Source organism: Ailuropoda melanoleuca, chromosome 1, assembly GCF_002007445.2.
Source record: "Ailuropoda melanoleuca isolate Jingjing chromosome 1, ASM200744v2, whole genome shotgun sequence".
In the NCBI taxonomy this organism is placed as follows: Eukaryota; Metazoa; Chordata; class Mammalia; order Carnivora; family Ursidae; genus Ailuropoda; species Ailuropoda melanoleuca.
In genome coordinates, this window is record NC_048218.1 from 67,086,490 (window position 1) to 67,110,485 (window position 23,996).

The 23,996-nt window shown below is 40.9% G+C and overlaps 1 protein-coding gene across 5 annotated transcripts in view; it reads right to left on the reverse strand.

Moving 5' to 3' along the window:
* Window positions 1-20,499, reverse strand: part of ZNF148 (zinc finger protein 148) — a 120,685-nt gene extending 100,186 nt beyond the window's left edge. Inside the window, exon 1 of one of the 5 annotated variants that reach the window (XM_019797002.2) lies at window positions 20,481-20,499. The gene's annotated coding sequence lies outside the window, so the exon portion shown is untranslated. Of the gene's footprint in view, window positions 1-7,781; window positions 7,803-18,591; window positions 19,253-19,363; window positions 19,592-20,480 lie in introns of those variants that run through there. The other 4 variants (XM_034659841.1, XM_034659821.1, XM_002916771.4 and 1 more) reach the window with 4 other exon arrangements.
* Between the last annotated feature and the right edge of the window lie 3,497 nt (window positions 20,500-23,996).

Genomic DNA, 23,996 nt, shown 5'->3' on the forward strand with positions numbered 1-23,996 from the left:
TTCCTCAACCTGATAAAGGCCATCTACAAAAAAATCTAACATTATACTTAATGGTGAAATACTGAATGCTTTCCCCCTACAACCAGAAACACGACAAAGCTTCTACTCTCACTTCTTTTTTTTAAGATTTCATTTATTTGTCAGAGAGAGAGAGAGAGCACAAGCAGGGGGTGCAGCAAGCAGAGCAGGCAGAGGAAGAAGCAGGCTCCCCACTGAGCAAGGAGCCCAATGCAAGACTCAATCCCAGGACCCTGGGATCATCACCTGAGCCGAAGGCAGACATTTAACCGACTCAGCCACCCAGGCATCCCTACTGTCGCTTCTTTGATTCAACACTGTCCTAGACATCCTAACAAGGAAAATTAGGAAGAAAATTAAATAAAAAGCATTCATGATGGAAAGGAAGCAGTAAACTGCACCTCTATTTATAGATGACATGATCTTACATACAAAAAACCCTAGCATATACTAAAAAACTACAGTTACATTTATCAAGACACTGTGGTACTGACAGAGGGACAGACACACAGATCAATGCAAGAGAGAACCCAAAACCAGACCAACATAAATATGCCCAACAGATAATTCAATGGAAGAAAAGATAGTCTTTTCAACAAATAGTGCTGGAACAACTGGACATCCATTGGCAAAAAAAAAGTCTTGATCTAAACCTCACAACTTTATATAACAATTAACTCAAAATGGATTGTGAATTTAATGTAAACATAAAATACAGAACTTTAGACAAAAACACAGGCGACATCCTTCAGGACCTAAAGAAAAGGGTTCCTAGACCTGGAACCAAAAACATGATCCATAAAAGAAACCAGCCTTCAGGATGCTTGGGTGGATCAGTCAAGTTAAGCATCCGCCTTCGGCTCAGGTCATGATCCCAGGGTCCTGGGACTGAGCCCCACATCGGGCTCCTTGCTCAGCAGGGAGCCTGCTTCTCCCTCTGCCTCTGCTGCTCCTCCTGTAGTGTGTGTGCGCATGCACCCGCTCTATCAAATAAATAAATAAAATCTTAAAAAAAAAAAAGAAGAAACAAGACTTCATCAAAATTAAAAACATTTCCCCTGTGAAAGAACTTGTGAAGAAGATGAAAAGATAAGCTGCAGACTGAGAAAATGTTTGCAAACCATGTATCTGACAAAGTCTTATATCTGGAATATATCAAGAACTCTCAAAACTTAACAGTAAAAAGAATACATATATTTTGATTAGAAAATGAGAAAAAGGCATGAACAGACAGCAAGTAAGTACATACGAAGATGTTCAATATCATTAGCCATTAAAGCTACAATAAGGTATCACTGTATACCTATTAGAATAGCTAAAATAAAAAATAAGAACAACAAATGTTGGCAAGCATGTAGAACAAGTAGCTCTCTCACACACGGCTGAAGAGAATGTAAAATGAAACAACCACTCTGGAAAAACAGTTTGGAATGTTCTTATAAAATTAAACTTGCCCTTGCCATATAACCTAAAAAGCTCACTCTTGGGCATTTATCTTTGTACACAACTGTATACAAAATCCTGTATGTGAATGTTCACAATCACTTTCTTTAATAGCAAAATAGTGAATAGGACCCAAAGTCCTTCACCACATGAGTTTTGATGCAACGAAGTATGTACTAATATATCATTCTTGAAATGACAAAACTACAGAGACAGAAAATAAGTCTAGGATGAGACAGGGAGGGCTCTTGGCGTGGGATGCAAACATAAAGGCATAGCAGGAGGGGTTTTCTTTGTGGTGAGGGAACAATTCTGTATTTTCACTGTGGTGGTAGTTATATGAACTAATATATGGGAGAAAACTGCAATGAACCATACACACACACACAAATGAATTTCAGGTTAAACGAATGGCACAAAGTGAATAAATCTGGCAGTTTAGTTAAGAGTAATGTACCAAGGTCAATTTCCTGGTTCTGATGTCTTACTAGAGCTTTATAAAATTTGTCACCACTGGGGAAGCTGGGTAAAGGATACACAGGACTATGTACTAATTTTGCAACTTCCTGTGAGTCTATAATTATTTCAAAATAAAGTTTTTTAACAAATAATAAAGGGGAGAAACAGGGTAGACATATAGATGAAACAAGAATGGCCATTAACTGCTAATTGCTGAAGCTAGATCATAGTTATATGGAGATTCATAATATTATATTTTATTTAAATTTTTCGATGATAAAAAAGTTAATAAGGGGTGCCTGGTGGCTCAGTCAGTTAAGTGTCTGCCTTCAGCTGGGGTCATCATCCCAGGATCCCGGGATCGAGCCCCACATCACATAGGGCTCCATGCTCTGTGGGGAGGCTGCTTCTCCCTCTCCCTCTGCCTGCAACTCCCCCTGCTTGTGTTCTCTCTCTGTCAAATAAATAAACAAAAATCTTAAAAAATAAAAAGTTAATGAAAATATAAGAAGACCATACATCAAAATATTAATAGCAGCTTCTCCAGTTGATTTTTTTTTGTTAATATGGGTTTTAAATTTTTTTCTATAAATTTCTTATTTAAAACCGTTTTTAAAGAAATTTTTGCTCATACAATCCTCTGTCCTCTTGTTTTACTCATTTAAAAAAAGTACTACCGAAAAAATTTTTAAACATAAAAAGAACCCCACTGATACTTCTTTCTCTGACAATACACTGCTTAATTTGAAAACATTTCATCTAAATACCCAATTTATATTTCACCCAATTACGTTTCACCTGAAAGTTTCAGTATCTTTTTCTACAATTAAACCAAAAGGATCTTGCTAGAAAAGATTTACAATTAGCACAATAATTCACCCTTCCAGTGATTGATCTTCATTCACACAATTCAAGACACCCAAAGATGTTTTAACAATTTCAATTAGGTTTGCATTTGCAAAACTAATGTATCATAATTAACTCTGAATTGTTTTGTTTTGAAATTGTATGTGGTCTTTTTAAAATTTTTCAAACACTTTTTAAAAAAGCAAAATTTTTTTTTGCTGCCAAATTTACAACAGTTACAAAACCATGCTGATGAATTCAACAAACACATGGGAATCTGAAAAAGTAACAGTAATTCACTAAATTCACTAATTCACTAATTCACTAAAATACTGAGATTTTCAACATGCAATTATTTTTTAATTCAATTATTTAAATGTATTTGTATGCCAAGCAAAAATGATCAATACTGTTTCCCTCAGTACTAAAATTAATTTTAATTAAGTAAATTATAGTAGAAACAAGAGACCTGAGCTCTGCATTATCTGTGAGAACTTGGGTAAATCAGGATCTCTCTGAAACTCCATTTCCTAATCTACATACTAAAAGAGTTAAATTTGTTAATCTTGCAGCTCCAAAATCCCATGTACTGATGACCTAAAATATACTTCATAACTTTTGACCCATGACCATTCTAATGACAACTCTGGAAAAAGATTCATAACAATGTGACAGAGATTTCACTCACATTATAAATAACTTCTATAGATTTAAATTATTTGGAAGGATGTTACTCTCACTATATGAGCTCAGGATTTCTCAACATCAACATTGCTGACAGTCTGCACTGGATAATTCTTTGTTGTAGGGCTATCATGCACACTGTAAGATGTTCAGCATCTACCCACTACATACCAATAGAATCCCCCAGCATGGCAACCAAAAATGTCTCCTGACATTGCCAAAGTCACCCCTGGTGGTGAACTATTGTATTAAATTAAAAATGTCCAGGTTCTTTGGAAATGGGAAGGAGGAAGAAGACAGACAGTTTTTGTGATATAGGAGGAGAGGCGTAAGAAAGGTTAAGGAATGAAAAAAAAGTTCAACTGCAACTCATGCAGTATGAAAAGAAAAGGTACTCTTTCCTAAAGGCCTACCAAGCCCACGTTAACCAAATACTGTTGTGTGTAGCTAATGTAGTAATAGTGAGAATAACAGTACATAAGGCTGAGGAGAAAATCCACAGGCATTCCATCCATACCCTTTCAAACGTTTTCAATAAAAAAAGCCAAAAGTTTTTAAATCAGAGATCAATGAAGTTAATATAATTCCTCTTCTCCCTAGCATTTGTGGGAAGGTTAAACATTCTCAAGTTATGTGGAAAGGCTAAACATTCTCAAGTTATCTGCTATTCTCTAGCCACGGAGAATACCCACATGAAATACACAGTTAATTACAATAAGCATCTATCTATTTTAATCAAGTGTAAATGTGCTACAAATGCCATGAAAAGTTAACACAGAGGAATATCCTAAAGTCCCTTATGTAGTCAAAGAAAGGCCAAAGACCATATGGAGAAACTACATTTAAGTGTTGCAACAGAAAATTAAACGTTCACACATTTACTTTTTGGCTGTTTAATACTCACTACAAAATCAACTCAGCCATATTTTCCACCAAACAGAGAAATACCCAGTTTCCTTAGTCTATTCTTGGCTAGGTCACCAGACTGGGAATAAGAGACCCAGAGTCTATTGCCAGTTGCAAAACAGACTGGTAATCTCAAGCAAATTATTCACTCAGGTTAAGGTTCTACACCCGTATCATGCTGACAATACTGAAAATCTGCCCAGAAACAAGCACGAGAAACCCAGGACTTCCTCCTGCACCCAAAGGACAACTGCAAACGTATTTTTAGATATATTAAATCTAAAAATCTGGATAGGATTTTATTTATAGCAACATTTAACATAGTTGAAATTTCAAAACTGCGTGGTGCCTTTACCCCCTATAAAATTAATATGAAATGCTTTTTTTAAATCACGCCATGCCCAATTTTGCAAAACTCTACGTGCGAACTACACAATCATAATTATGTAAAACAAAAAAAAAAAGCTGTTTTTAATTTAAGTTCTTCGGAAGGACTTTAACTTTTGCATTTCCTAACTCCATGTAGCTTTTAGTCTGGTCCACAAGGAGTTCTTTCCTGACACCGTAAAAAGCGCTCCACAACGTCTGGAGAGCAAAAGTCTGCCCCATAGCCTAATTACGGAGAGGCCTTAGGACAGTTCTTACCCACTAAACACGCAGGTTTTACTAGCGCAACCAATATACGGATCCTGACGTACATTTTTTGCTCTTGATACCAAGTAAAAATTATTTGTCTAGTAGACCAAATTACCCGTCTGACCTTATGGCACACCGTAAGACGGTAAACAAAACCCGGTCCAATAGAACATTTGAAAAAAGCAGGACTAGGAGGGGAGGGGGGGAATGTCAACTAACATTCGGCGGTCCCCGCTGACAGGCAGACACTTATTGGCCGCCGACAAGCCACTCACNCCCCAAAAAAGCCACTCACAAAGTTTGCCATCTCGCTGGGAGCAGGGGCCCTGCCTGCGCCGCGGGCCCCGACCCGGAAGACTGGTGCTGGGAGGCCCCGCCACCCGCGGAGGTAGCCCGGCAGGCAAACCCCGGCTTCTCGGCGCTCCGCCGCCGCCTCCCTGCACAAGGGCGCACTCACGCACGCGCGCGCACATTCACACACGTACAAACACAACAAAAGGAAGCCGTGCGAGCCGCGTGCGGAGGTCCGCTGGGGGCGCTCGGGAAAGCCCCTCCTCCCGGCCCCCACCGCACGGCCCGCGCGGCCTGCTCACTTACTGAAGCGCCCTCGGAGAGGCCCGGGTGCGCGGAGCGCCGCGCCGCCCGCCCGGCCGTGCTCTGCCTGTCTCGCGGGGGGCGGCGACGGCGACGGCGGCGGCTCCGGGCCCACCACCGCGCAGCCCCGCGCCGCTGCTCCGCCCACCGCCCGGCGGAGCGCCGGCAGAAACCCGCCTGGGCGGCCGTCCGAGCCGACCCCGGCTCGCGACTGCCGTGGCTTCTCAAGAAATGAACTCTAACTCTGATTATCCCCACCCCTACAAAGCAAGTGACGTTTAAGCCCCCTCCCTTACTGAACCCCTAATCCAAAGTAGTATCCAACACAACGCTCCTCAGGATAAAAAAATTTTTAGTAACCTCTTCCTTAACCCTTCCACTTACTCTGATTCTCCACACCTTAACTTACTCGTTCTGGTTTTCCCTTACCTTCCTGTTTTTACCGAGAGCTGTATTTCCCCCAAAAAAATAATCTTCCCTAAACCATCTCTCCAATTTTACTCTTGAAATTTACTTTCTAGTAAAGTAAAAAAAAAATCCAAGCTTCCTCATAAATTCCTTCCATCTCCCACTTACCTATTCAAAACGTCTCCACACTTAACTTTTATAATTTGTATCAGCTCCCACCAAATCAACTCACAACTTTCTAAAACCGCATTTTGTGTGTTCCCTCTATCCCTCCAAACTAACACTCTCCAACTTAACATACAAATTTGCTGCAAACCGCCCTCAAATTTTGCGAACCGATTCGAGAGGCCACCACAGTCACATCACTCTTAACTCAAGACTAAAGACTCCAGTTATAGAACCGAACCATATTAACACATCATGTCTATGATTAAATGTATCTACACATGCAGGTGTATATGCAGGTGTGTACGCACATATATAAGACCCTAAAAACATCAAGGTTTGTATTTCAGTCTAATCCCCCGGATACTGGCTCTTCTCAAATTTTTTTTTTTTTAAAGATTTTATTTATTTATTCGACAGAGATAGAGACAGCCAGCGAGAGAGGGAACACAAGCAGGGGGAGTGGGAGAGGAAGAAGCAGGCTCACAGCAGAAGAGCCTGATGTGGGGCTCGATCCCAGAACGCTGGGATCACGCCCTGAGCCGAAGGCAGACGCTTTAACCGCTGTGCCACCCAGGCGCCCCTGGCTCTTCTCAAATTTAAAAGGAAAACTCCTTGATGCCAACCAAGATGTTCAGCCATCCAACCCCTATCTTGTGAAGTCACTTATCTGTTAAATTAATATAATTACCATTAAAACATTCTCTCTCCATTTCCACGACAATTACGTCCAACAGCTTCCTTAAGATCCAGCGTTTGTCTAACCCACACAACCCACTCAAATAGGCCATGCTTATGTCAGAGGCAGGTCCTGGAAACAACTCTAGACTGAATCAGGCAGGTTACAGCAAAGATGTGAGATGGGCAAAGCGACCTCCCTGGGCCCTCTTAGGCTTTTCGAAGCTCTGGGTCTCCACAGGTCCATTGTTAAATTTTGTGACTGACTAAATGTAGAAGGGGGGGGGGAAGTGACAAATGACCTGGGGCTAGATTCTGGAAGTAAAGCTACACTTGGGAGGAACACCAATAATATGTATTTTGTGTCTTGTCGTATTTTTCTCACTGCCAATAAATATGCTTTCTCTGAAACATGGATAACATCAAAAACAGGGAGGATCAGAAAGTATTCTTTGTTCGGAGGGTGAAAGCCTGAGTTAATCATGTAAGGGATATAATGAAAATACAAAGGGTTTGAAGAACACGGCATTGGGCCAGTAATGGTTTAAAATGTCAGCTGCCAGGACCACAGCAAGGCACTGATGGAGAATCTCAAAACCACAGTCAGGTAAGCACTGAGAGTCGAGCCTTTGATAGTACAAGGGAAAAGTTGATAGACAAAAAGACTGACAAAAATGAATATGAATGCAGAACTGGACGAGCAAAAGCTTGAGAGCAAAGATAAAGCCAAAGAATAAGGGGCCTGGTCTAGATCTTAAATAGCATCAACGGAAGATGATGAAGGTTTCAAGCACTGAGATTTAGAAACAAATCAAAACAGACAGTTTGTTTTAACCATATTTTGTTTTTGGAATTGGCAATACAGCTCCTTTAGACATGTTCAATAAATGTTAACTACAACCAAGGCAGGAAAGCATATTTAGAACTGTGCATCTGGGACTTACCTCTATATAGTTATTAAGTGAAATGAGAGAAAACAGCAACCAGCCTCCTAAGACCACTAAGAAATATATAAGATAAAAGTCATTATAGATAAAAAAGAAAAGAAAAAAACTACAGAGGCCATTTTAGACTCCTTAGGACATCCCCTTCCTACCATCCACCCCATTCTTCCCACTTTTTACCTGAACCTCTTTATGTATACAAATTATCACCACACACTGATGTGGTTTTGAGGAATTCATGTAGAGGTCAAAAGACTTCAGTATCTCTATTATGCTATTTTTTAAAATACTTCATGTATGATGCACCATTATCTTTATAATATCATGGGTGGCAAGGACTATCCTTATGTGCACAGAGAAGGAATAGGCTCCTGGCATTAGTTATTTCCTAGACAGCATTGTTTTCCCCATATTTTCTCTGCTACAAGTTACTTAATTCTCCTCCTCTTCTTACTTTTATTCCTATGCAGGTCAACCCCAACCTCCTCATTCATTTCCGTTCTACCCTTTTACTATCTTCTGTCAGCTTATCCATGTTCTACTGTCAACAAACTACTTAATGTCTTTTGCCTTTCATATTAGTATACCTCTACCTCATCTTTTTTTTCCTTGCATATGAATGGCTAGGATTTTGCAAGTATAATTTATAAAGAAATTTAAAGAACCGGTAAATGTTACAAATCTGTTTATCTCCATCTGCACACAAGTCAGATACTATCATCTCTTGCCTGGATTGCTGTGACCACCCATTCATCTTATCTATGAAATTTCATAATTTCATCTAGCTTTCCTGGACAACCTATTTCTCTCATGACTTAGCTATCCATTCTCCTACTCCTTCAGCTAGCTAAAAGGACCAACTGCTTCTTGCTCCAAAGGGCCACTACTATTACTAAAAAAATCTCTTTGCAGTTTACATTACTCACTTAAACCATTCCACCTGGAACATCTACAAAGTTCCAGAATACTCTCCCCTCTTCCTTTCCAAAGACTTCAGTTCTACTTTGTGCCACATTCACCCATTATTCTCGGTAACTTCAACAATAACGCTGAAGTACTTTCTACACCCTGACCTTCCTCAACTCCTAAAACCTTCACCTGCACTTCAGCCACCCACACATATATAATGAAAACAGGTCATCAATTGGAGGTGCTGTACCACCAGGATTATAACTTCAGAGACCTTTTTTTTTTTTTAACCACAACTACTTTATAGTTCTACACCTGCTCTTTACCTCCTCTTGGCTTCCCTAGTCTCCCCACACAATTTAAATCTGTCCATCAGCCATTTAATATTGCCCTCTCCGGAATATCATGACCTTCCATTATATTCACCATGCACCTTCCAAATGACAGACAATCTTCACCATCTGTTTTCTTCACACCCACACACTTGGTGTTAAGTACCACCAGAAAGCTATGAAGTCTTCCACAACTGATTTATTCTAAATGCAATTCTCTATCTCATTGACTAATCCAAGTCATTTTCATATTTAAATGTTTAATCCCATCAAAAACTCCATAAAATTCCTTCAAATCACACCTTCTCCACCTGTAATCAAATCCTCTTCATGGCTTCTAAAATGCTGTATCTTCACCCATCTGTTACTTCTTGCCTCCAGTTTTCGAAAAAGAGCTGTTCCTCCTTCTTAAAATAAACTTCTTAATACAATTCCTACATTCAATGTTTCCATATTGTCCCAACCCACTCAGCCCTTTACCCCCCTGCACTGTGGTCTCTGAACTGCTCTCCTGAAAACCAAAAAACAATTTTATGTACCAAACCATATGACCCACCACCCAAGTCCTCATCCCCTCTTTGGCAATGACCTCTTTGGTTTATGTCACTGTACCACAGGATTCTACCGTGGTCTCTCTAGTTGTTGCTTCTATCTCTAACAAGTACTGGTCCTCTTCTTAGCCCACATAGTGGGTATTTTCCCAGTTCTTTCTCTAATTCTCTCCCCTTTGGCATCTCATCCCTTAACATTGTTTCTACATCTTCATTCCTCATATGGATATCTACCCTCAGCTCCCAAAAATAATCTTTAAACCATCCCCGTCTGCTACAATCTAATTTATTCCTTAGGAACTAGAATATATAATGATTTCTTGTTACCTATATTCTTCAATTATTGCTTCAATTAATACCTCAATTATCAGTCCAAATAATTCCATTGCCATTAGCACCCTACCAAATCCAGAATTAGTAGCTTCAATTATCAATTCTAGGTACATATTCCCAAATCTCTATTAGACCTCCTTCCTCAGCTGAATCCAGTATTTCTAACTCTAGCTAAATAATTCCCCTTGCCTACTTCCACTGGTGCCCCACACACTGGTCATGTGTCTTTTTTTTTTTTTTAAAGATTTTATTTACTTATTTGACAGAGATAGAGACAGTCAGCAAGAGAGGGAACACAAGCAGGGGGAGTGGGAGAGGAAGAAGCAGGCTCCCAGCAGAGGAGCCTGACGTGGGGCTCGATCCCATAACACCGGGATCACACCCTGAGCTGAAGGCAGACGCTTAACCGCTGTGCCACCCAGGCGCCCCTGGTCATGTGTCTTAAAACCAAAGTAATCATTCTTCCCCACCAAAACAGTTCTGCTAACTGATCCAATAATTTTTATTAATGGCACTACCATTCTCAAGTTACCCAAGAAAAGCCCCAGAGTTTCCCTTTTCTTTTTCTCCAGTTTCCCAAAAGTCTTTTGCCATCCCTTCAATTTTTTCTTCTATGTATCTCATTTCTTTTATTCCCACTCCCACCACTGCAACTTAGGCTCTCAATAATTCACACTGTTGTCATAGCCTTCTGACTTGTCTCCTAGTCACTAGGTTCTCTTCTAGTCACTAGGTTCTCTTCATTGCAAAAACAAAACGTAACAAAAACAGGTACCACATGAGTATTCTTAAATCACCTCATTTCCCCACTCAAAACTCATCAATGGCTTCCCACTGCATACTGAGTCAACTTAAAAGTCCTTAGACTTCCAAAAAATAGAAACTAGCCAATAGTCCAATAATCGTGAAATAAACACATACACTGTGATACATTCATAATGGAATCCCATGGAGAAATGAAAAAGAATGAACTGCTATACACATCATGGATGAATCTCACAGACATATGTTGAGCATAAGAAACCAGACACAGATGATTCCACTAAGAAATTCAAAAACATAAAAACTACTCTGTTGTGACAGAGATCAGCTGACCCTTGTACAAGGCAGAGGCTGCGGAGCCAACCTCTCCCCGCAATGGTCGAAAATCCAGGCATAACTTTTGACTTCCAAAAACTTTACCAATAGCCTACTGTTGACCAGAAGCCTTACCAATAACAAACTGTAGATTAACATATATTCTGTACGTTATATGTAATATATACTGCATTCTTACAATAAGCTAGAGAAAAGAAAATGTTAAGAAAATCATAAAGAGAGGGGCGCCTGGGTGGCTCAGTGGTTAAGCATCTGCCTTCGGCTCAGGGCCTGATCCCAGAGTCCTAGGATCGAGCCCCACATCGGGCTCCCTGCTCCGCTGGGAAGCCTGCTTCTTCCTCACCCACTCCCCCTGCTTGTGTTCCCAATCTCGCTGGCTGTCTCTCTCTGTCAAATAAATAAATAAAATCTTAAAAAAAAAAGAAAGAAAGAAAATCATAAAGAAAATACAGTACTATAACGTAATTATCAAAAAAATTCCACTTGTAAGTAGATCTGTGCAATTCAAACCCATGTTGTTCAAGGGTCACCGTAATTACTTTTTGTTGAACGGGACATCAACTTGAAGGTGACAAATGAGGGAGCCTTTTGGCGTGTTGGAAATGTTGAACTGGATGTAGTTACATAAATGTCTACCTACAAAAATTCACTGACCTGTAACCTTAAGATTTGAGCACTTTATGTACATAAAGTAATATTGCAATAAATAAATTTTTAAAGACCCCTTTAGTCTAGATTTCTAGATGCTTCCTCTACTTTACAGCCTTATTTCCCTCCATTCATAACATAAACCCTAAATTCCAGCTAATCTAGACCATCAATCCCTAAACACATCTAGAACTTTTCTGTCACTCATATCATACTCCCTCTTTTTGGAATACCAACCCTCATCATCTTCTACTATAATCCTATTCATCCTTCAAAGCCTAAGCCACACACCAACTTCTCTACAAAGTCGAACCTGCCATAGTACTTCTGTCACAGACAGATGTGTACACATTTTTGTCCCTGGATAAACTCCTAAGAAAATGAACTGTGTCATATATAAACATGTATCCTTCACACTGCCTACCATGGAACGTTGCTCACAGTAAGTATACAAAAATATTCCCTGAAGAAATGTTTGCAGTCCCTTAAAAGCACCCTCTAATATCACCCCTCCTTCTCAAACCTATCCATTACTGTCTCCACTTGCCATTCATTCCTCAATTTACATATTTAATCATTCAACAAATAATTGACGACCTACTATATGTAAGAAACTGCAACTACTTACCCTAATGTACCCCACTAAACCACCCCAACATGTATTCCAGTTTCAGTTGCTGCCTCTGAATCTTAGCACAGCTCTAAATTTCCAGTCATCCTCCCTTCCCTGGTGAGCCAGGAGCCCAATGAGGGACTCGATCCCATGACCCCAGGATCATGACCTGAGCTGAAGGCAGATGCTTAACCGACTGAGCCACCCAGGCGTCCCAATAATTATTAGTTTGTTGATGAGAAAATGGAGTCTCAGAAAGGAAGTAATTCTCTCCATAACCATAGCACTAAAACAGAAGGGCTAAGACTAAAACCCAGCTTCTGTTTGCTTACTAAGCACAACACTACATCGTATCAAACACAAACTACTTAGCTTAGCTTTCAAGGCCATCCATTTTGTACCCAACCCCACTGACTCTTCCTACCTTTTACCGTATTATGCCCTATTCATGAACTCTGTGTTTCAAACTACAAGTTGTGATCAATTATTTAGTTAGTCATGAAATCAGTTTGTGAGTGACAGCCATCTTTTTTTGCCAAACAGAATAGAATGGAAAACATATGAGTGCATCCAACATGGTAAGGGATATGGTTATTGGAGCTTTTTGTTTTATACTTACATACAAACATTCAAATATGCATATACTAGCTGAAGACGTGACATGTATTTCTTACTGTGGATCACAGTAAAAAAAAAAATTAAACACTAACTCACTATTCCCCACATATCCTTGGCTTCTCACCTCCAAGTCTTTGCTTTTGCTAATCCCGCAGATTGGAATGCTCTCTTTCCAGTAATTTCCACCAGTCAGGATCCTATCCATCCCTTCAAAGACTAGCTAAAAAGCCCCTTGCATGCCATTAAATGTAGTCCCAGGTTTCCCCCTAGTCAAATGTTTTTTCCTACTTTTTAACTTCAGTAACATTCTGTTTTTCTTAAGATACGTTGATCATAGTGTAGTTATTTGTGCACAAATCCAGCTCCACTACTAGAATATAAATCCCAAAGGATTTATTCCTGACTACATCTAACAATGCTTTTACATATAACAAATGTTCATTATCTGTTGACTAAAGAGAACTCACTCCATCATTTTCTGAAAACTGTTATAAATCCACATCATAAATAATTTCTGCTACATTCTAAACTTCGGTTTACTATTATCCTTCAAATTGTCTTACCATCTTCCTCCCCAAAATAACCATTCCAAATAATCCTCTACACTTTCAATCTTCTCTTGCTTTCTGCTAAACATAACCTATCATATATCAATAATCTTTTTCTTCTTTCAGAATCATACTTTCTGTGGGATGACACCTTTCCTTCTCCATCTGGTTATCTTTCACTTTACTCCTAGTTCTCTAGCATTCATAGTAATAGACCCTATATTCTTTAAACAGATTCTTCTTTCATTTTCTCTTCAACTAGACTTCCTGAATTATTTCAATTCATATTATAGTATACATATTTCTGTCAGCCCCAATAAATCCTTTGCAGAAAATAGGCAGGTTATGAATAAATAAACTGAAACAATCAGAAATATAAAGATCATTTAGAGCTTCCAAATTATCTGATACTTTCTCATTCATTCATTTATTCAACAAGAATGTGTCTACTAGACATATGCCCTCAATTCTCTGACTATTCCATTCTGTAATTCAGAAAGCAGCTTTGAGAAAAGTACGCAGGAAAATGCCAGGATAGCAGAGCCAAGTTGACTCATGCTCTTCACTCACAGAGACCAAGTAATTTGTGGGGTACAGGCTCATAAAAGGAAAAACTAAAAGTTACACTAAACATAGATGGAAACAGACCCCCCCCATTGTTCCAGGGAGCTCAAAATCTACCCAGCAAAGGAGAATTTGAAGAGGAACAAACCAGTAGGAGTAGCTAAAATGAAATAGGCAGAAAGCATTCAGACAAAAATAGATCCAGACTCTAGGTTCATTCTAGGGCTGCAAGAGAAATTTGGAGCAATTTAGTTCCTCTCCTGGGATCCCTAAGGAATCCTTTCAAATATCTAGCTGAAGTATGGTACACTTAAATCCTTTCCCCAAACCTTAGCCAATATTCATTTCTCCATTCCCTGAACTCCTACAGCATTTACTGTCCATAAAAACCATTTGGGATCTTAATCATAAAGCATCTTGTTCACAGTAATCAAAGTGTTTGTTAACAAATACACCCAGAATTTATTTACATATTAAAATCAGTGAGGTCCTAAGGGGTCTGGGTGGCTCAGTTGGTTAAAATCAGTGAGGCCCTCTTTAAAATAGCTACCTTGGGAGGCTACCACTTACCCATTTATTCACTCCATCCACCCCACTTAATCAACATTTATCTAGTGTTCAACTACGTACAAGTGAAGTTATCATCACTGTTCAACATATTTCCAACTTCATTGCAGGGAGTGTTTTCCAATCAGTTAATAAGTCAACCAAGAAAACCATTCCTATTTCTGTGACTAACTGAATGTAAACCAAAACTATGCTTTATTCACTCTATTTTCTATTGACGGATATTCAGCATTTCTAAAAATCGAATCTTCCAAACTAAAAAGATTTGTCACCAATGAGACTATTCAGAATATTATGCCTCGTATTATTTGTAACTCTGCCATTCTGAAGGGATTATGAACTCTTATTAGGATAGGGACCATGTTTAACCCACCTTTACAAGCCCAGTCCCCAAAAGCACACAATAGGTACTTAATAAATAAACTGTATAGAATGTGCTGGAGGCTTAGAAGGGAATTCAGAAAAGGTGATCCAAAAAAGTTCTGAATACTACTACTGAAAATGACTACCAAAATATAAAAATTCTCATCTGGAGATATACTTTTGATATTTGTTTTTAAAAATCAACTTTCTGGGGGCGCCTGGGTGGCACAGCGGTTGAGCGTCTGCCTTCGGCTCAGGGCGTGATCCCGGCGTTGTGGGATCGGGCCCCACATCGGGCTCCTCTGCTATGAGCCTGCTTCTTCCTCTCCCACTCCCCCTGCTTGTGTTCCCTCTCTCGCTGGCTGTCTCTATCAAATAAATAAATAAAATCTTTAAAAAAAAAAATCAACTTTCTGAAATCTTACACTGTTACTAAATTACTTCGTTAACTGTCTTTCTTCTCCTAAAAAAATGTAAATACTATAAATTGCTTGAAGAAGAAATTTCACCTAACACTTTTTTACTATCAGACAGATTCTTAAAACAGCTAAAAATCTCTAAGCAGTCATTTAGGTGAGAAAACCCAAATTAAACCAACCAACTCCAGATCCAAATTTAAAATTTACGCAGATTGGGGTGTCTGGGTGGCTCAGTCGGTTAAGTGTCCAACTCTTGATTTCAGCTCAGGTCATCATCTCAGGGTCATGAGATTGAGCTCCAAGTGAAGCCTGCTTAAGATTCTCTCTCTGCCTCTCCCTCTGTTCCCCCTGCCCCGACACCCCCCTCCCCCACTTATGCTCTAATAATAAAAATAATAATAATATAATCAGCTTAAACTAGGCTCAGATTAGAAGAAACCTTTGGTCCCACCCCTTCAGTGTTTTAGCAAGACTGTTCCAGTCCCATTCTAATCCATTCTGTCTTCTTCCCTTAAATCCACAGGCTTCATCAGTCAGATATCCCTTTTGTCCCTCACTCCCAAACACACACACACACACACACACACACACACACACGCAATTTTTGTCTACAGTACTCCCATGGTACTCAGCAATTTGACACAGTCCCACTATTATCATTGACAGTGAACACTACTTTCTATCAGTCATTCAACAGGTAATTTATTAAGCACTTAAAAATCAAACTGTTTTGAGTTTCCCAGGAGATTAAAGAAAGTCTTGGCTCCAGAGTAGGTTCAGTCTAGCCACCCTTTGCAAAACAAAAAGGGAATAATTCCCATAAGCAAATACAAGATTTAGCAGTATATAATCTGCATGTGAATGCTGATCTTATTCAAAGTAAAGATTCTCAAGAGGTAAGGTTACTTAAACAAGACTTCTGGAAAAAGGGAGCAAGTTTGTTCTTTCTATTCTCCCCATCTGTCTACTGACTTGGTGATGTTTAACCTCATACACAAATTTCAAAACTCAGTATTTTACAAATCAATCCTAACATATGAGCAGCATACTTTTTTCCACCACATTCCCACCATATTAGTGACTTAAATATGCAAATTTCCTTGTAACTGCCACAAACCTCAGCCTCACCACTGTAAATTTAAATCTCCTCCACATCAACTATATCCAAATATCCTCAGAATTCTTTACCCTTTCTTCATCCTCCTACAAATTTATCACCACCTCCATCATACCCTGACCTTCACCCTCCCCGTTTTATCACATTTCCCCATCCCTACTTCCCTCCACAAAAAAGGAACACATTACCCACAACAATTCATTCCTTCCTAAAAACTCTTATAAGAATTACCACAGAAGCCTGGAAAGAACAGTCAAGGGTCCTTTTAATCCATTCCCAGATTCCCCACTCTAAAACTCTCCAGAAGACTGTCAAAGAACACTGCACAATTGACCTGGTAACTAATTCCAAGATGAACAACTATCATTGCCAAGCAACTCCTCCTCATCTCTAACCAGAAACCCTTATGCTGCAAAGATGTTGTTTCCCATAACCTAGTGTTTCTTACAGGTCCATCCATTAAACTTCCCTCTACCTTCTCATCCAGTCTATTTCCAGTCTAATTTTAAATGCTTTCTCTTTAAGCATATTATTTAAAGATATAAAGACAGCTAAAAAAGCTAAAATAATAACTATCAAAGGTTTTGAAAGGAGGAGAATGGGGATAATGCCAGTGACACAAATCCTTTCCATTCATAGGAGTCTTCTGACTCCTTCATAAAGTCATTTTAAACAATCAAGAAATAACAGTACATGTATATTACTCGCAGACCTGAAGACAAACATGATAACTACAAAAATTAATGCTTACAAGTAGTAGCCTCTGGAAAGTGGGACTACAATGGACAGGTGAGACAGGGGCTTTTCATTATAAGCTCCCTCAGGACAATTTTACTTTTTAATTATGTACATGTGTTATTTCATACAATTTAAAAGGGAAGAAAAATAATGACACACTATATTTAAGTCCATTAAACCTACAAAAATTAAGTGATAATATACAGTGCAGGTGAGGGGAAAGAAAACAGACTCTCTCATTCTGTGATAACAATAAAAATGGGTATATCCTACCATGTAATATACTGAAGCCCTTGAAAAGAAAGCGCAAATCTACGTGTACTGACATAAAAAGTTTTCCAAATTAAAAAAAAAAAAATCCTGGATTATTTCCATTAAAAAAATTTTAATAAACCCCTCTCATTTCTAATGCTAAATTCTCACCCCCCTTAAGATATATTTGCTAAACAAATGAATGACTGAATTTTCCCATCCCTCTCCCAAATTTTTTTCCATCTTCCCCATTCATCCCTCCACCCTCTACTTCCATAAAAAGATTTTTTATACTAACCTCTCCTCAGCTGAATTAATATTACGATGTAATGTGTACCTTGTAATATTCTTTCTTAATAATAAAAAGTGAATAATTTTCAGGTAAATCTTAAGAGTATGGTTCTAGCCTACATCTCCCTCTTGAAAATCTGGTCTGGTGGGAGCTCAGCAAATCCAATAGGCCTTGATTCACTTCCTGATATGAAAATGCTAATATTCCCTCTAACCTGGCTCTAGAATCATCCAGTCTTTTCAAGTTCCCCTAGACCTCAAGTCAACCAGTCCTGACCTCCTTGCAACCTAAGACCAAAGCAGATATTCTAGATCCTCCATTCTGCAGGCCCACATTTTGCAGGCTGATGCATTTTCTTCAATACCACAATGCCTCAGTTAGAGTATACATTCAGGAACCGTGAATAGCAAAAGATCTCCCACCAGCCCCAGAGTTATGGAACCAATCCCGTCAGACTAATTTGAGCTCCGAATGGAGCCTCCAAAGAAAGGCCACTGTGCATGGACTCCCCCCACCATTAATTATAACCCTGTGTACTGCAACCAGGGTGAATAATATGGCATCAGTTCTCTTGGACCAGATAAGCTGGGCAGTGGAGAAGAAAACCGCCAAGTCAAGTAATTTCCATTCCAGCATTAGTGCTCACCCGGCCTCTAGTAAATGACAATACTTCAAATTTGCTAAAATCTAAACTCATGGTTTAGGGAATCCCTGTAGGCCAGGCGTTTTCTTACCGTCTGTTTCAGAAATTATCATATTCATTGGTGCAGGTCTAAAAGGTCTCAGACCAAAACTACAGACTAAGGTCTAATTCTCAGTGACCCCAACCACTGCGGGACCGCACTTACCAGATGTCATCTACAGAAGAGCCCAAACAGGTTCAGAACTAGGCCATCCTGGCCCATCTGGAATAACTCTTTAGTCCTTGAGCCGACATTTATTAATTCTACTACATCTGTCTATTCTATCATGCATTCTCTTCATAGTCGTTAGTATTTAGCACGTCCTCTGGCTTCAAACGCGATCCTTTCTATTCACGAAAACTCCTTGTATCCCTTCTTTCCTTTCCTTTAGAAACGCTTCAGTTCTTTCCATAACGAAATACCTAATGTATCTGCACAATGAACGCCCCCCGGACTCCGCAAGACTCCTCCACAGCCACCCTCTGCATTCCTCCACCTATCCGGCATCTTTCCCTCCGGCCTCTCTCTCCCTGCACACACTCCCACTACGTTTCCCGCAAGGATTCCCTTTTCTCCAACCCCTGCCCTTCCCTTCTCCCGAAGAACACACTCTGGCAGCAACAGTGACTGAGGCCTGCGGTGCATAAAGCACTGCACCAGGCACGACCGACAGAGAACTGGTGTCTCCCTAGCCTTTTCACACCCACACCCAGCACCCTCCGGCCTCCCCCTGCAAACCTCCCACCTCCTTCCCTACCTCTGACACCCGCCTCAGGCCTCGGAGGCCGCCTTGTCGCCTCCGCCACCCCCGTCATTATCCTTTCTCAACCCCCCAACCCACCATCCGCGCCCTGCTTCCTCCCGTTCCCCAGCCAGCTCCTGNCTCCCCCTCCCCCGCCCTCCCCCGGGCCCGGGCCTGCCAGGCCCAGCGCTTTACCGCGGGCGGGCGCCGAGTCGCGCGGTCACCGACGGCAAGCGGAGGCAGCTCCAACCTTTCTAGGGGCCTTGAGAGGAGGGGAAGGGGGGAGGGGAGAGAACTTTTGCTGTGGCAGCTTCGGCAACAGCTCCCACCCCTGCGCCTTTCTCCTCTTCCTCCCCCTCCTCCTCCTCCTCTTCCTCCTTCTCTTCCTCCTCCCAGAGCAGTCGAGACGCAGACATGCCGCGGCTAGAGCGCCGCCGCGGTCGCCGCCACTGCCGGCGCGGTGCATTGTGGGAAGTCTCGCACACGGGAAGAGCTCCGCGGCGCCCGCCCTCCCTGGCCCGGGGGCCAGCCTGGGAAGACCCAGCGTGGCTTCGATTCCGGCGCCTGCGTGTCACTGGCCCAGCGTGGCCGGGGAAGCTGGCCCCGAGCCGCGGGTCCCGGCCTGGGGGAAAGCAATTTGAGAAATATCGGTCCTGAGGAAGTCTCTGACAGGGGGTCAAGACTTCAGCAGTCATCAGTGCCTAGCGCCCTGAGACGTGGAGGAGTCGGGGGTCGGGTGCGTTTCAGGCCCCGGGAAAAGGAAGTGGCGGGGACCCAGGTGAAGGACCTATCTACCAGAATCTCCTGGCTTTTTCGTTTCTCCTCTTACTTGCCCTCTCCCCCAACACCTCCAGTCGCTGACCTCTATCACCCCAAATGCCATCCTTTGCGGAAACAGCACTCATGGGCCCTTGAAACCAGCAAACCCTGTGTCTGCAAACTGAGAAGCAGGTGTGAGTCTAAAGACTCTGTTCCTGGACCCTGTTGCGCAAGGTCTTACAGGTTTCTCCCTCTCGCTTCACCTGGGGCCCAAACCTAGCTCTTTATGGTAAAGACTTGGGAATGATCTGTACCGAGCTAGAATAAGCACAGTTGTTTCATCCCTTGGAGGCCCTTTAAGTGACCTTAGCCAAATTGTGACCTCTTTTTAAGGGTGCCTTCATTCAATTGACATTTATTAGATGCCTTGAGGTGCCCAAACTGCCATGGTTTACAATTACTCATCTTTGTGACCCTATCCTAGCACAAGGTCAGCCAGTAACGTAAACGATGTTCAGTGAATGTTGAGTGATTATAAGCATCAGAAACTTACCATGGGATGAAACACCATCACGATCTCTTCATAATAGTCTGGAGATTTATTTAGCATCTCTCTGCAATACTTAAACATAACCTCAAGGGGAGAGGGAAAGGAAAGAAGTTACACTGTCTATATAACCATTTCTGGAGTTCTCATTCCCTTGTCCACGCCCACCTTCCCACCCCTTGCCAACTGAATGTTCATTTGAATAGTGCTTTTTGGCAAAACTCCAAACTCCTGCATTATGCACTTGTGATGGCACTGAATTAGATTAGTGTCTGCAAAGTTAATGTTCCCCTAGGCATTAACATTAGTAAATCGTGATGCCTGTTTAGAAATAGCTAAGGCCCAGAGGTTCAGCCTAATTTAGACACAGGTAACTAAGAAGAGCACGGATAAGCCACAGTTCCACAATCAACTCTCCATGTGCTTTCTTCATTAGAAAACATACATTTTAATAAGATGACAGTGCATAATCTGAATGCTAATTGCAACAAAACAGTGATACAAGGTAGAGCAAGAGACACTTATCTGGAGGACAGCCTTCTGGCAACTTCTAGTATCTGCAATGGCATCAAATTCTGTTGTTAAAATGTAAAACACCTCTGGGGCGCCTGGGTGGCACAGCGGTTAAGCATCTGCCTTCGGCTCAGGGCGTGATCCTGGCGTTATGGGATCGAGCCCCACATCAGGCTCCTCTGCTATGAGCCTGCTTCTTCCTCTCCCACTCCCCTTGCTTGTGTTCCCTCTCTCGCTGGCTGTCTCTATCTCTGTCAAATAAATTAAAAAAAAATCTTAAAAAAAAAATGTAAAACACCTCTGGCAGCAAAAAAACAGTCTCTGAATGTTAGGTAATAGGAAAACTAATAACTGAAAAGGATTGAAGACCTGGCGATTCCACTCGGTGGGTTAGAATTGATTGGTTTGCCTAGGAATAGATCTAGTTTTCTGCACCATAACAGGAACAATAGAGAAACAACTGCCTAACAAGGGCGAACTAATGAGCAGCATAGAGGTAATGACATCAGGAGTGATGATGGGGACCAAGTTTAAGGCTTTTGTAGGATAAACTTCTGGATATATTTCTTAGCCCCAATTTGCTTCTCAACGTTCCTCTTACCTCGCCAAATGCCAGCCCTAGGCATTCAGCATACTTTCCTTTTTTTTTTTTTTAACTTTTGTTTTGAAATAATTACAGACTCACAAGAAGGTGCAAAAATAGTAGAGTAACATTTACCCTTCACCCAGCCTCCCCCAATAGTGACATCTTATAAAGTTCTAGTAAGATGTCAAACCCAGGAAATCGACAATGTATTATTACCTTTAACTAGACTACAGAACTTACTTAGTTTTTACCATTTTCTTTAAGCCTGCATTTGTGTGTGTGTATGCATCTTATTCCATGTACAGATTTGTGTAACCACCACAACCAAGATCTAGAACTGTTCCATCACCACAAAAGAACTCCCTTATGCTACCTTCTTGTACCCACAAGTCCACCTCCCCTTCCAACCCCCCTATTCCATCCCTGTCCCCTAGCAATCACTAATCTGTTTGTCATCTCTATAGTTTTGTCATTTCAAGGACGTTATATAAATGGAATCATACAGCATATAACCTTTGAGAATGATGTTTTTACCTAAACATAATACCCTTGAGGACCAGCCAGATTGTTGCAGGTATCAAACATTCATTCCTTTCTATTGCTGACTAGTACTCTATTGTATGTACCAGGGTTTGTTCATTCATTCCCCAGGTGAGGTACAGTTGGGTTGTTTCCAATTTTTTTGCCATTACAAATAAAACTGGTATGAACATTTGTGTACCGGTTTTTGTGTAAACAGGTTTTCGTTTTCCCAGCATAAATGCCTTGACAGTATGATTGTTGGGTTGTGTGGTAAGCGTGTATTTAATTTTTTTAAGAAACTGCCAAACTATTTCCCACAGTAGCTGTATCATTTTACATTCCCACTAACAGTGTATGAGAGATCCAGTTTCTCCCCATCTTCACCAGGGCTTTGTATTATCATATTTTTTTTGTTTTAACTATTTTAATAGGTATGTAGTTCTCTGTCCCCAAAATTGGCTCCTGAACAGGATGCAAGGCGTTTCTGTAACTCCTACTTTCCTTGGTATGCTTTAAAACAAGCTCACAGGCCCCTTTTGTTGAAGGATTTCATCACATATCACTGTAGAGAAACACAACTCTCATGGGTAAATTATAAAATTTCTTGAAATATTAAGCTTATATAGCATATGTCTCTTTTTGACACCCTTTTTGAGATAGCTCCAGGAACATCTGTTAAGTGGGCCTAGGAATTTCTTTTGGGAGATGATCTACATTAGGCTAAGCTGCTCAGGATAGAGTCCACAGGTGGCAAACTTCAATGCCCAACTAGCCAAGCAGGTAACATGAATAGATGAAGCAGGCCAGATGCAAAGACAATTGACAGTGGGAGGGACTTTGAAGAGCCAGAGAGCTCAAGCCAATCTGAAGGGCACAGACACCACTCATTTCCAGCTGATGATTTCCAAGTGGGAATGTGAAGATCAGGAAATTAAGAAAAATCCATACCACTTCTTTAAAACAAGAAAACTGACAAAACATGTCTGTGGGTCGGATTCAGCATACAGCCATCATTCTATCTTGCCTGATATGGACTAATCCAGAGAGGGCTGACAGCATTGCTTTGATGGGGGATTGATTCTCAGTGCCTCCCAGGGCCTTTTTCCTTTCCTTTGGTTCTTGGATGGGTCCTCTTCAGTCTTGTGCCTCTGGCTTCTTAAGGAGAGGAATGTACCGTCTCTTGTCCCCAAAGACTTCACCAGGTCTTCAAAACCTTCTATACCAACCATCTTGCAAGTTTCCTGGACTTCTCAGGCTCAGGAGTATAGGGAAGTACTATCTTCTCTACCCATGTGGTTGCCTGCAGCATGAGCTATTTGTCAAGGCTGCTTCTGCCTAAAGGGGAAACTTGGCTTCTGTTTGCAAATCTCCAAATCCATAGCCTTGTCAGAGATTGGTCCACAGGAACCTGCCCCCCGCTACACCTTGTCATACCTACTAGACACAGGAAAACATGGCTTCTTTTGTTCCCATGGGCCATCTTTTCCTCAGACACCTCCCCCTGAGTTCCTGCCTCAGAACTGAAGGGCACTTCCAGATTACTGATATATTCTAAAACTAATGACCAAGACACGGAAACAAATTAAGTACCCATCAACAGATGAATAGGTAAAGAAAACGTGGTGTGTATATGCAATAGAATATTTTTTCAGCCTTTAAAAGGAAGGAAATTCTACCATTTGTGACAATATGGATGAACCTAGAGGACATTGTACTAAATGAAATAAGCCAATCACAGAAAGATAGATACTGCATGATCCCACCTACATCAGATATTTAAAATAATCTCACTGAAGCAAAAAATACAATAGTGGTTTGCCAGGGCCTTGGGAGCAAGGGAAATAGGGAGTTGCTATTCAATGGGCATAAAGTTTCAGTTATGCAAGATGAATAAGTTCTAG